At 37.4% G+C, this 13,695-nt stretch overlaps 1 protein-coding gene across 1 annotated transcript in view; it reads left to right on the top strand.

Annotated features, from left to right (window-relative positions):
• Positions 1-13,695, top strand: part of THEMIS (thymocyte selection associated) — a 233,251-nt gene that overhangs the window by 155,785 nt on the left and 63,771 nt on the right. The window lies entirely within an intron of this gene.

The raw sequence follows: 13,695 nt of genomic DNA, 5'->3' as shown, positions 1-13,695 counted from the left end.
TGCTTGGACAACAGACAAATAGACAATAAACATTACTGGATCCATACTTGAAGCCTTGGCAGCTTATTGCGACTATCCAGGGCCTGTATTTTACTTTTCTAGATGATGAAAACTGAGGGTTACCTTTGCACCATGTTCAGGTACGTATCAAAGCAGGACTCCAATGGCGAAACCTTTCATCTTGAAATGAAACTTTAGTAGAATCAGTAAAGGCTTTTAAAAGGATCTTTAAAAAAATGCCACATACTAATAGTACTAAAATAATGCAAGCTTGATTTGAAAAGAAATCTTCAATGTTCAGATCAATTAAAAATCTCTCTAAACCTTCCCATTTTATAAAGTTATCCAAAAATGTTGGTATAGTAGATAGATATGAACACCAATTACTTGTGTGTTTGTCCTTCGTTGTCAAAGAAGACCATGTTATCGGAGAAATAATGACATGACTGGAACTTGACTTTGTTTTGCGTGAGGGAGGGCTGTTCAGGTCACCAGCCTCACTTCTCCTCCAGAGTCACCTGAATTCAGTGACCAGATATTCATCAGGATGACTGGAGATGACCCAGGATGAGGCAGTTGGGGTTAAGTGACTTGCCCAAGGTCACACAGCTAGTGAGTGTCAAGTTTCTGAGGTGAGATTTGAACTCAGGTCCTCCTGACTTCTGTACTGGTGTTCTATCCATGGCACCACCTAGCTGCCCCCACACTGATTACTTACATCCTAATTAGACAGACTAGCTGTCTGTCAGTTATGCCCAGTTAAATATGTAGCACGGTCAGCGAATCATTTTCCAGGGGTTCATACCCTGGCCTCTTTGGATTCCAAAGAGTTCTATGAATAGATTTCAAGGAGTCTTTGAAGTTGGATAGAAAAAAAAATTACTTTTTTTCATTAGCCTCCAACTAAAATTTAGCACTTTATTTCGAGTTAGAACCCATGAGTCCACCCCTACCCCCACCATAAAAATATTATGCTGAGCAGGTGTCCACAGGCTTCAAAAGACAGTACACAAAAAGTACAGTGCATAAAAAGATTAAGAACCCATCTTCCAGACCATTAGAATGACAACTTTGCAAGTGACATTTTTTTCAAATGTATCATTGTTTTTCTCTTTTGTGCACAGAAAGCAAATCAGTAAGATTTGTACTTCATACTGATTCTCTATTATAACTATTTGTGCCCCAGCCCCAACTTGGAATAAAAGTCGATCAGGTTGTTTGCCTGGTATAACAGGTGAATTGAGGGATGTTTGTAAGGAGTGGGAGTTTTAGTCTGACTCTCAGTTGTTACTTCAGAAGGCATTTTTTTATTGGTTGCCTTGTTTCTATCTTCTCTTGTTGTTAGTCTTCATTACAACAGATTTGACAAATTTATTTTGTTTTAAGGTTTTTGGACTCAGAGGAGGTTATGCTGGAAATAGCTATTCTGCCTTCTGGATAATCATGTGGTTCCACCTCAGACTTTTAAAAAAGACATATACAGAAAATAGAAAGGAGGACAGAGAATTGAAGGCCAGAATATAAGTGTAGGATGGAACTTTAAGAACACTGTAAGGAGTTGTTCAAGATCACAATGAAATGAGGCTAGCAAGAGAAGATAAGGGTTACAAAGAACATTAAAAAACTATTTAGAAAGAAAGAAGATCAAATAAAAGGATAGGATCTTTGTGTGGTGTGGGATTGATAACAGGTGAAAGAGAGAAAGCAGAACTGCTCAACTTTTATTTATAAAATAAAAGTTTTCTCTTCCAAAGATTATGATGTTTGGCCTGGAAAGGAAAGAAGAAAAATTGTCATAAGGGAGTTAATACTCAAGATAAATATGTGGATCTTTTTTAGAGCTAGGTAGTACAGTGGACAGAGCACTGGGCTTGGAATCAGCAACTCTAATCTTCATGAGTTGAAATCTGGCCTCAAGACATTTACTAGTTGGGGGTCCCTGGGCAAGTCACTTAACACTATTTGCCTCAGTTTCCATGAACTGAAAAAGAAAATGGTAAACTACTATGGTATCTTTGCCTAGAAAACCCCCCAAAACATGGTCAAGAAGAGAGCTGATCATAGCTGAAAAGACTGTTCAACAACAATTGCCCCAGGTGATCTTTTATCCCAGGATCTTGAAAGATCTGCTAAGTTGATTGCTCAGATACAATCAATGAGCTTTGAAAGGTTGTGGAGAATAGGAGAGTCATCTTAGAACTGAAGAAAGACAATTTTTGATTTTAAAAAAGAAAAAAAAATCAGCTTATAAACCATAGACCAAATGTTTTAACTTTGATTGCTCAAAAAATTCTAGAAAATATTATTAAAGGGATGGTTGGTGGATTTTGAGATAAGGAAGTGGTATGCACAGAAGTCATTATGGTTTCATGAGGAACAGTTCATACCTCATTCCTTTTTTCTCCCATTTGGCAGGCTACTATCCTGGTAGATCTGGGAAATGCTATAGTTATAGTTTGGATAGATTTTTGCAAAATATTTTCTTAAATCTCTCATATTTATGCTTCTCTGTAGTCATATGAAAAAGTAAGAGAAAAATGAGCTAGATTATAGTCCCCCAAAATGGATTCAGAACTGGTTGAATAGAAAGATTGAAAAAGTAGTCACCAGAGGTTCAATGTCTTTATAAGAGATTTCTAGTGGAATGTCTGAGGGACAGGGGTTGGATCCTGTGTCATTTTAAGATTTTTATCAATGCCTTGGACAAAGAAACAGATAGGATATTTATCTAATTTCCAAATGCCACAACATTAGGAGGGATGGAAAGCATACTGAATTGAGTATCCTGGAAGGTCTCAGTAGGATAGAATGCTGTGCCTGATTCAGTAAAATAAAATATAATGTGAATGAAATACAATGTGCCATATTGCATAGCCCTATTAAGAGCTGGCATTGGAGCCAAGGAGACTTGTGTTCCAGTTTCATTTCTAATACACACTGACTGTGGAATCCTGGATAATTTACTTAGCCTCTCAGTACTCTAGACCAGAAAAGTCAAGGATGTGGCTACAACACTCCCAAGTGGAACAATTCTATTTGAATTTGACTCTAATATTGTAGATGACTCTCTAAGTTTCACAGAAAACACCAGCTTGAATTGGTAGAGGGGACTTCTCATTTGGGCTTTCCCTATACCAAGGAAATCACTAGTAGATTCAGTCTTCATCTCTATGATTTCCTATGTCTTACATTTGGTGTTTTTTTGAAAAATGAATTGCACATAATCCAGTGACTCTCTATCACCTCTAGGATTCATTACAAAATCCTCTGTTTTGTATACAAAGCCACTCATAGCCTAGCACTGCCTCCCTTTTATCACACCCCTCCCTCATCTTTCTAGTCTTTGTATATCTTAGCCCTCACAACTTAATCTTCTATGCAGTGATTATGGCCTTCTGGCTGTTTCAAGAGTAAAGATCCTCTCTCTTTCAACTCCAGGTATTTTCTCTGACTATTCCCCATGCTTGAAATGTTCTCCTTCCTTATCTCTGACTCCTGCCTTCCTTCAAGTCCCAACTAAATTTGTATCTTCTACGGGAAATCTTTCCCAAACCCTCATAATTCTAGTGCCTTCTCTCAGTTGATTATTTCCTATATATTCTGTAAATGGCTTGTTTGTACATATTTAATTTTCATGTTTTCCCTCTCATTAGATTGTGAGCTCCTCCAAGGCTGGAACTATTTTTTTGCCTCATTTTGAGTCACCAGTAGTTGGCACAGAGCCTGATTTATAGTAGATACTTAATAAGTGCTTGTTAGCTGACAGATATATAAAAGAGGGGTAGAATACTCACAGGACTTATCCTCATTGGTTGTTGTTCGTTCTCGAAGAGGACCACAATGATATCATTATGCTAAAGTCAAATTTCAATGTGTCCAACTGTGGCTGATCAGAACAATATGAGCTCTGGCACAGGTCAGGCACAAATAGTCCTTGTGAACATTTGGGGTGGATACTCTAAACTTGTGCATCCTGCATTTCCTTTGTCTCAATTCTGCTTTGCTCACAGAGCACAGCACCTTCTTTCATGTGGGCACACCATGCTGAGTGGTACTGTGTAAGTGTCTCCCATGTCACACAATCAGTTTCAGAGTTCTTAAGAGAGACCTTGATAATGTCCTTGTATCATTTCTTCTGACCACTATGTGAATGCTTGCCCTGTGTGAGTTATCCATAAAACAATCTTTTTTGCAAGTATATGTTTTGCATTGGAACAATGTGACCAGCCCATTGGAGTTGCACTCTCTGAAGCAGAATTTGAATTCTTGGTATCTTAGTTCCAGTGAGGACCTCAAGGTCTGGTACCTTATCCTGCCAGGTGATCTTCAGAATCTTGCTAAGATAATTCAAATGAAAGTGATTCAATTTCCTGGCATGGAGCTTGTATACTGTCCAGGTTTTATAGGCATGCAACAATGAGGGCAGCACCATGGCTCTGTAGACTTTCAGTTTGGTAGTCAGTCTTATACGTCTTCTCTCCCCTACCTTCCTTGGGAGCCTTCCAAATACTGAGCTAGCTCTAGCAATGTGTGTATCAACCTCATTTTCAATGTGTACATCCCTGGAAAACACACTACCAACTTATCCACAGCATTCTAAACTTCTCCATTTGCTGTAACCAATGGTTCCATGTATGGATGTTGTGGTGATGTGGGTGACGAATTACCTGAATTTTCTTGGTCTTAATTGTTAGGCCAAAATTAGCACAAGCAGCATAGTTAATCCATACTTTGTTGCATCTCAGCCTCAGAGGCTGCGTTGAGTGCACAGTCATCCACAATCAGAAAATCATGCGCCAACACTCCCTCCACTTTGGTCTTAGCTTATAGTCTTTTCAAGTTAGAGAATTTACTATCAGTGCAGTAGCTGACTTTGATGCCATGTTCATCCCCAATAAAAGCATTTGACAACATTGCTGAAAACATCATATTTAAAAGCTTAGGAACAAGCACATAGCTTTATTTCACTCCATTGGTGACTGGAAAGGCATGAGAGCATTGTCCATTATCTAGAACCTCGGCAAGCATGCCATCATGAAATTGACATACAATACTGATGAACTTCTCTGAGCAACCAACTTTTGACATAATTTTTCATAAGCCCTCATGACTAACAGTATCAGAGGCCTTGGTCAGATCTACAAAGGTTGTGTACAGACCTCTGTTCTGCTCCTGACACTTTTCCTGGAATTGTCAGGCAGCAAACACCATTTGGCCCTTTCTGGAGCCACACTAGCTCTCAGGTAGATAATCATCTTCCAGGTGAAGGATAAGTCTATTAAGGAGGACTCTGGCAAGAATCTTGACAGCAATGACTAAGAGAAAGGTCTTCCTTTTCCCCACCCAATGACTAAGAGAGAGCCAATAAATGTTCACATTCACCGAAAGCAGCATCCCCAAGGCAAAATGACTACCAGAAGAATTGATGTCGACAAATTAGAGCTCTTCTCTGAGTGGGAACAGTTTGTGGCTAACTTGGAGGGAAAGTTGAGCCAACACATGTTTGAAAACAGTGGAGCAGAAAAGGAGTGGGCAGCTTTCAGAGATTTTGTGTATAGTACTGCATTTGCTTATCTGGGTCAGAACACTCACAAACACTAAGACTGGTTTGGTGAAAATGATGGGAAAATTCAGAAGCTGCTAAATGAAAAACAAGAACTCCACAGGATTTACCAGTAGGATAGCTCATCCATCTCCAAGAAGGCAGCATTTAATTACATCAAAAGTAAAGCAAAAGCGAAGTTTAGAGAGATGCAGGATTCTTGGCTCAGTAAGAAGGTAGATGGAATTCAGTTTTATGCTGATAGTAACAATCCAAAGTGTTTTTACGATGCCTTGAAGACTATTTATGGGCCAAATACCTTTGGCGCATCTCAACTACTCAGTGCTGATAGAGCTACATTGATTTTTGATAAGGATATTATCCTAGAGAGATGAGCTGAACACTTTCATAGTGTTTTCAACAGACGATCATCAATCAATGCTGAGGCCATTGACTGTTTACTCAGATTGAAGTCAGTCCCTCCCTAGTTGAAACTCCAACTGAAGAATAGGTTTTGAAAGTCATTAGATTCCTTTCATGTGGCAAAGCACGTGGTGCTGACTATTCCAGCTGAGATTTAAAAGGTGGGGGGGGGTGTTTCTATTGCTCATACAAAAGTTGACTAAAATTTTCCAGGTTATGTAACAAGAGGACATTATCCCCCAGGAGTTCAAGTCTGCCTCTGTTATCTTATAACCACATATGTCAGGATCAAAAAAGAAACTAAACATAAATCGTTATGTAAAGAATCATCATCATTACTAATGTAACTTAGTTTTACATTATATTAATGACAACTAGAAGAACAGGACTTTCCCTAAGCCATGAAAGTGAATTTCTCCTGCCCAAAGGTGGGCAACCTATGGTCCGAGGCCATATGTGGTCCTCTAAATCCTAAAGTGTGGCCCTTTGCACCTGAGGCCTGAGAGGGCCACATGTGGCCTCGAGGTCATAGGTTCCTCACCCCTGTCTAAGAATTTCCTAAGATTATAGATTTATGGCTGCAAAAGAAGTCAACTGATTTGTCGAAGTATACTTAGTAGTAAGTGACAGATCTGGGATTCACATTCAGGTTTTGTGACTTAAAACTTAGCTTGATTCCCATTATACCAATTTGCCTCTTAATTTCTTGAAGACTCTAGGGGATTTTGATGTTATATTAAATGAGCTATCCCTATGGTATTCTTATCTTTAGGAAAGAATTAGTATTTCAATAATTTTTATTTCAGATTTTTGGAAAGAATAGATATACTCTTTAACATATATAAGAATTTATTTCACTTGTAGTAAAGAACTTTTAGAATATTGGTATTTGTTTCCAAAGAAGCAAAAATCCTGCCATATGTCTGATGGCACAAATCCTGCCTTTCAAATGTGTTTGACAGAGGAGGAGCAAACTCGGTGGCACATACTTTTAAAGTAAGAGAATTTTACTGCTGGAAATGAGCCAAGCAAGGGTCAAAATGTTTTCTGCTAATGTTAAGGAGTAAGGAAATGATCATTACATGCCATTTAGCTGGAAGTCATCAATTTAAAAATTGAGTTTGGATTAAAATAATAATTCCATAGCACTATCTTTGATAAAATTGCATAAATGTTGGTGAAACTATTAACTTTTGTTAGAATATAAACTCCATTAGAACAGGGACTAGGTTTATTCCACATTTTTTAAAATTTTCCACTAGCACCTAACACAGTGCTCTATGTAGTCTAGGTCTTAAATGTTTTTGCTTAATTAAATGAATTATTTCTTATTTTAAGTATTTTAAAAGTTTTTATGAAGAAAATGGATTAAATTTTTGCATTTGTCCACATAGAGTGAGACTAGGATCAATGGATAAAATTGGCAAAATGTCATATTTCTGTTCAGTCTAAGTAATACTTATCTAGTTCCCCTCTCAAGCATTAGACCCTCAGAAAATATGCCCTGGATTCAAAACACTTTATGCATATGCCTCCTTTCAAGAATGGTTTTCATGGTATCCATCAATGTGTTTACTTTTTTTAATCAAGTAGAAGAAATGTCATTCTCTCTCTCTCTCTCTCTCTCTCTCTCTCTCTCTCTCTCTCTCTCTCTCTTTCTCTGTCTCTCTGTCTCTCTGTCTCTCTCTCTCTGGACTGTTCTTGCTATCATACATGGAGTCTCAGCAGTACTTTTCTGCTGAGGGTCTACCACTTTCTCATAAAAAGCCACAATTCTCTCTTTGTCTCTCTGTCTCTGTCTGTGTCTCCTAACCAAGATGCTAAGCTGTAGCTTTTTTCTTTAGAAAGACAGACATTTACATTCAAAACATTCTCTCCAAAAAAGACATGCTACCAGAGTCTCAGAATACAGACCAGCCAATTAGTTAAATAGAACTCTCAAGCATTTAGTCTTTCTTTTGGGCTCATTTCCTTATGCTATCTGACTCAATGTTCTTGTTCCAAGCCCCTAATTTAGGTTTAGGAAGGCCCCTTTACTCAATTCCTGATTGTTGGCCTGCATTCTCATGAATACAATTTTGGGAAGCTGCACTCCAACTAACCACAAAATCTTGTGTTATTCTAAGACAGAGTTTCCCAAACTTATTTGGCTTTCCACCCCCTTTTCATTAAAAAAAATACTCAGAAACCCCTGGAATTCTACTTTCTTTAACCCCTTAATTTTTTTTAAATTTGCATCATTTCAAAAAATGTAAATTTTAAAAAATGATGCATCTTAAATTTGACAATTTATTATAAATTTGTGGGTTTTTTACATTGAATTTCCATTGAAATTTTGATGACACTATATTGCATGATGTGGCTGAGTAAGTATCATATTGTAAACAAGTCATTACAAGCACATATTCCTACTGATGCATGTTGGACTTCCTGACAATCTGTGATATTCTTGCCTGCCAATGCTAGCTTGTTAAGACCTGTCAACAGACTTGACCACTGATTAGTTATAACTAGCATTTTGTATGTTTATTTAGAAAATAATGTAATTACAACTTTGCTACACAAGAGATAAAACATGTAGAAATGATTTTTCAAAAATATCTTCTCTTGCCTTCTTTCTTTATGCTTCCACCATTCCCTTGTTTTTATTCTATGCCCCTCAATTGCACCTGAGGCTACTACTGCCATCTGGATCATTCCAGTGCTCCCCAGAGGGTGTTATCATCCACTTTGGGAAACTATGGTATAAGGCAGCATGACTTCCTTCAGTCCCCAAGATATTCTAGGTCTCTTTTGAAAATGTGGGAACCACAAAGAACTTATCTTCTACCTCAGATCTTTTGATCAGGACTCCTGTCTTTTACATGCTTACTTGCAGATGGCAACAAATCTAGACTTTGAGCAGTCCTACATTTCCTAACAATGAGATTGCTTTGAAAGTGAAATGGGGCTGATTTGGAAAAGTAGTGGGTTCCCCATTGTTGGCACTCTTTTTTACCCCAATTTTTTTTGTTTTCAGTTTTCAACATTCACTTCCATAAGTTTTAAATTTTCCCCCCTGCCTCCTCAGGACGGTAGGCAATCTTATATGGGCTCTACACATACATTCCTATTAAACACATTTTCACCTTAGTCATGCTGCATAAAACAATTATAATGAATGGGAGAAACCATGAGAAAAACAAAATAAAACATGATATAACAAAAGAGAGAATAGTCTGCTTCATTCTGCGTTCTGACTCTATAGTTCTTTCTCTGGAAGTGGATGGCATTTTGCATCATGAGTCCTTTGGAAATATTTTAGATGCTTGCATTGCTAAGAATGGCTAAGTTGATCAAAATCAGTCCTCACACACTGTGGCTGTTACTGTGGGTAATATTGTCCTGGTTCTCACTTCACAGCGTCAGTTCATATAAATCCATGTTTTTCTGGTCTGCCTGTTCATCATTTCTTATAGCATAACAGAATTCCATTACATTCATATACCACAACTTGTTCAGCCATTACCCAATTGATGAACATCCCCTCTATTTCTAGTTCTTGGTCACCACAAAAAGAGCTACTATAAATATTTTTGTACATGTGGGACCTTTTCCCATTTTTATGATCTCTTTGGGACACAGCCCTAGAAGCAGTATTACTGGGTCAAAGCGTATGTACATTTTTATAACCCTTTGTATATAGTTCCAAATAGCCTTCCAGAATGGTTGGATCAGCTCACAGCTCTACCAACAATGAATTAGTGTTCCAACTCTACCACATCTTCTCTAACATTTATTATTTTCCTATTTTGTCATGTTAGCCAATCTGATTGGTATGATGTGCTACCTCAGAATTATTTTGGTTTACATCTCTCTAATAGTGATTTAGAGCATTTTTTCATGTGACTATAGGTAGCTTTAATTTGTTCCTCTGAAAACTATCTGTTCATATCCTTTGACCATTTATTAATTGGTGAATGACTTGTATTCTTGTAAATTTGATTCAGTTCTCTATATATTTTAGAAATGAGGCCCTTATCAGAGACACTAGTTGTAAAAATTCTTTCCCAGTTTTCTGCTTCCCTTCCAGTTTTGGTTGCATTTGCTTTGTTTCTGCAAAAGCTTTTCAATTTAATGTAATAAAGATTATCCATTTTGTATTTGATAATGTTTTCTATCTCTTGTTTGGTCATAAATTCATCAATTCTCCATAAATCTGATAAATAAACTATTCTTTGCTACCCTAATTTTTCTATAATATTAGCCTTCATCATTGGTACTCTTTAAGCAAAAGCTAGATAACCACTACACAAAGGAGTTTCTAACTCAGGTATGAATTGTACTAGATGACCTTTGAGGTCCATTTAAATTCCAAAGTTTAATGGTTTTATTATAGTAGACTAGATCTAATCTTAAGAATATTCAGTTTGATATTTAGATGAAACTGTTACCTATAAACTTTACAAATGCATAACATTATATAAGATATTCTGGAAAAAGGAAATAAAGAAAACTCAGATCCACATTGTTTTGGGAGTCAGAGACTAAAATATGCTCTTTAAATTCATTTTAAATAAAAAGAGAAAATAGTTTAGGACCAAAGACTATTCCTTAAAAATCTGCTGAGTTTTCAAACTATACAAATTTAGGCATCAAGTTATTGCTAGATATGAAAACACTTAAAATCTGAGAGAGTCACTTGAGGCTCAGAGAACTTACATGACCACAATGGTCGCACATCTAGTAAGTGTCAGACTTTGAATTCAAACACAGGCCTTTATGACTTCAAGCCTAGAATACTATCCACTTCATACTGCCTAAAGGTGAAAATGCCTAAAGTCATTTACAGTTCTACTTTCTAACATGAAACCGGTCATTTCTGAAGATTCCTGTGTAATCTTTAAGGTCCTATGACTAATAACACAGAAATGAAACTTTCTTGACCAAAATAACCTAACCCAGTTATAACAACTTACTTAGCCAATAGTGAAAACAACACAGAGCAAGCCAAGCTATGCACCCTCCTTCCTTGAGAATGAATCTCCTCCAATGAATAACTTGACAGGTTCCATATGCCACCGAAAAATGATGCTGATTTTATTCCAATCTGTTTTCTCCTCATTGAATTTCTTGTTTTTACTTTCAGAGAGTATCTTAGAAAAATACAACCCCCCCCCTTTCAGATGTGGTCAATGTGACTACCCTCTTTTGGAGTAAGATAGTCCATCCAGCAGAATTTATAGAGTAACTGAAATATATCCTGCAATATAGATGGAAATAACTTCCAGTTACTGTTGATGCATTGAAAATCAATTGCCTGTTTTTGTTTGATTGAATTGAGTGAACATGTGTGTAGCCTGAGGTTGAAAGATCCTGCAATAAGGACTGCATGGAAGGAAGGAAGTATTGTAGGAGTTGGGACCAATGCTGGCATAAGGAAAGGAACCTGTTAGTGGAAAGCTATGCCAATCTGATAAATAGAAAGCAAGCCTTCTGCATTTATCTTTGAACTGTCTCCAGATGGACTCTGCATAACTTGAGGATTTTTATATCAAAATATTTTTAATTTTTGGAGCTGTTTAAATCACTGACCTGAATAATTTTCTGTTTTTATAAATGGATAGTTCAACAGATAATTGTGTTTTATGTTAATTAATATTCTAGATTTAGAAATTATAATTTCATGCCTTTTAAAAAGTCTTTTCTGAACAGGGTCTTATTAATTCTGCAACAGTGAATTCCCTTGTCTTTTTTCCCTCCCCCTATTTTATTGTTTTCATTGGAAAGTATGCTCTCTTTCTAGGGCCGCCAACTCCTCCCTTCAGATCTGTAGGCTACAAAATTGCTGATGTAGCAGAAATGTTCACACTTTGAAGTTGCAGCAACTTGGAGGGTTGAAAGAAGAAAGTGGAGAGAGAAGTGCCAGGAGTAGTTAACAGATCCAGAAACACAGCATGGCACTTCCCTGTTATGTGGGGCAAGAGAATGAGTCCCAGGAATGTAAACAATATTATTTGACATTTTTAATGCACTTGAAAGTATAACTAATACTTCTCCAAATATGTAAAAGAAAGTGTTCCTTCCTCTGAGCAGCATGTAATCCACTCATGAGAGAAACCTATAGGTGCAACCAAATTGCATAAAGTACGTACATACTTATGTGTATGGCTGTTTGTGTGTGTGTGCATGCACGCATGCATGTGTGTACGTATGTGTGTGTGTGTGCGTGTGTGTGTGGTTAGGCAACTGTTTAGGGGAAAGAAGAACAACACTACCCAAGAGCCAGGGGTGTGCTGGAGACAGCTTATACTAGCTTGGGAGAACCAATTGTCGCATTTTCCTGGGAAATGGAAAACACTACAAATCAGGGCCTGATTTATCATTTTGTTGATTGTCTAAGACTTAAAGTGATTGAGAAAATGCTAACAAGGCAGATTAAAATTAAAAGTGTGCCATTTGTACATCCCCCCCCCCACCCTCCCTGAAAGCCAGTTGTTAATAGTAAACATGACATAAATCACTGTTGCTTGATATACCACATATAATGAAGACACATTGTAGCTTCATGGCAAGATGTGTTTTACCACATAGGAAAGGAAGTTCTGATTTAGCTGAGACAGGGAAGGAGCTGACTTTATTACAGGATAGCTATTTGGCACAGTAGATAGCCAGCCCAGGAATCAGAAGAATCTGAGTTCAAATCCAGCCCTAGATACCTACTAGCTGTGTGACACTGGACAAGTCACTTAACCCTGTTAGTCTCAGTTTCCTCATCTGTAAAATGGGCTGGAAAAGGAAATGGCAAACCATTCCAGTATGATTGCTAAGAAAACCCCAAATGGCATCTCAAAGAGTCAGACATAACTGAAATGACTGAACAACAGTAAAATGAGAGCGTTGTCCTAGATCCCTTTCAGTTGTAGTTAGACAATTGTCTGTCTTTGATAAATACTAGTTTAAAAGAAAAGCAAACAACTAAATAAGTCTGTCTGGCTAATGGATATCCCCTGACTATTATGGTGGGAAGGACTCTGGTGGGTACTCATGAGCTGTAGCATGATGAAGACATCTCTAACATTTCAGGGTTAACTCTAGACCCCTGAGGGGACATATAATAGTTATGGTCTAGGGACCCAACCTGCCGGTGCAAATGGGGTTGAAAGATTAGCTTCAGAGCACATGCTGTCCTAAGTTTGTAATGTATTAGAGATTACATGAAGCTCTTGTGTTCATAGTCAATATTTTTTATCCCTCTTGTGCCTCTTTGAAATGCAGCTAGAAGATAAAAATGACATTTGGAGATTTCAAATCACTAAAAAGGAAATGAGGAAATAGATTTGGTGTATAAATTTATATAGTTATCCTAACCTTTAGAACATGGTTCCCAGAAAACTCAAGGGTATCTGGACAAATAAATATTTGAGTATGCAGTCTGAGTGCGGGAATGGAAAGGGTAAGATATTGTGAACCAGAATTAAGTCAAATATCCCTACCGATGTCACCAATGTCAGCATCTCACTGGAGCATTATACCTCCTGAGCCCTTGACCACCTATGTTAAAGAATGGGATACAATTATCATCTTCAAAGGCTTAAGATCACAGAATAGCTTGAATAAAGTCATTTTTATCCTCTTTCTATTCCAATTTCACTTCCCTCAAATAACTTAATAAGTCCTTTGTCCTTGTCCTCTTTCATTCGCATAGCAAGAGGAGAAACATACTAACGTTGAGTTTGAGAAAGCAGACC

The sequence above is a fragment of the Notamacropus eugenii genome, chromosome 2 (genome assembly GCF_028372415.1).
Source record: "Notamacropus eugenii isolate mMacEug1 chromosome 2, mMacEug1.pri_v2, whole genome shotgun sequence".
Lineage (NCBI taxonomy): Eukaryota > Metazoa > Chordata > Mammalia > Diprotodontia > Macropodidae > Notamacropus > Notamacropus eugenii.
Note: the sequence above shows the minus strand (reverse complement) of the source record. Positions and strands in the feature narration are given on the sequence as shown.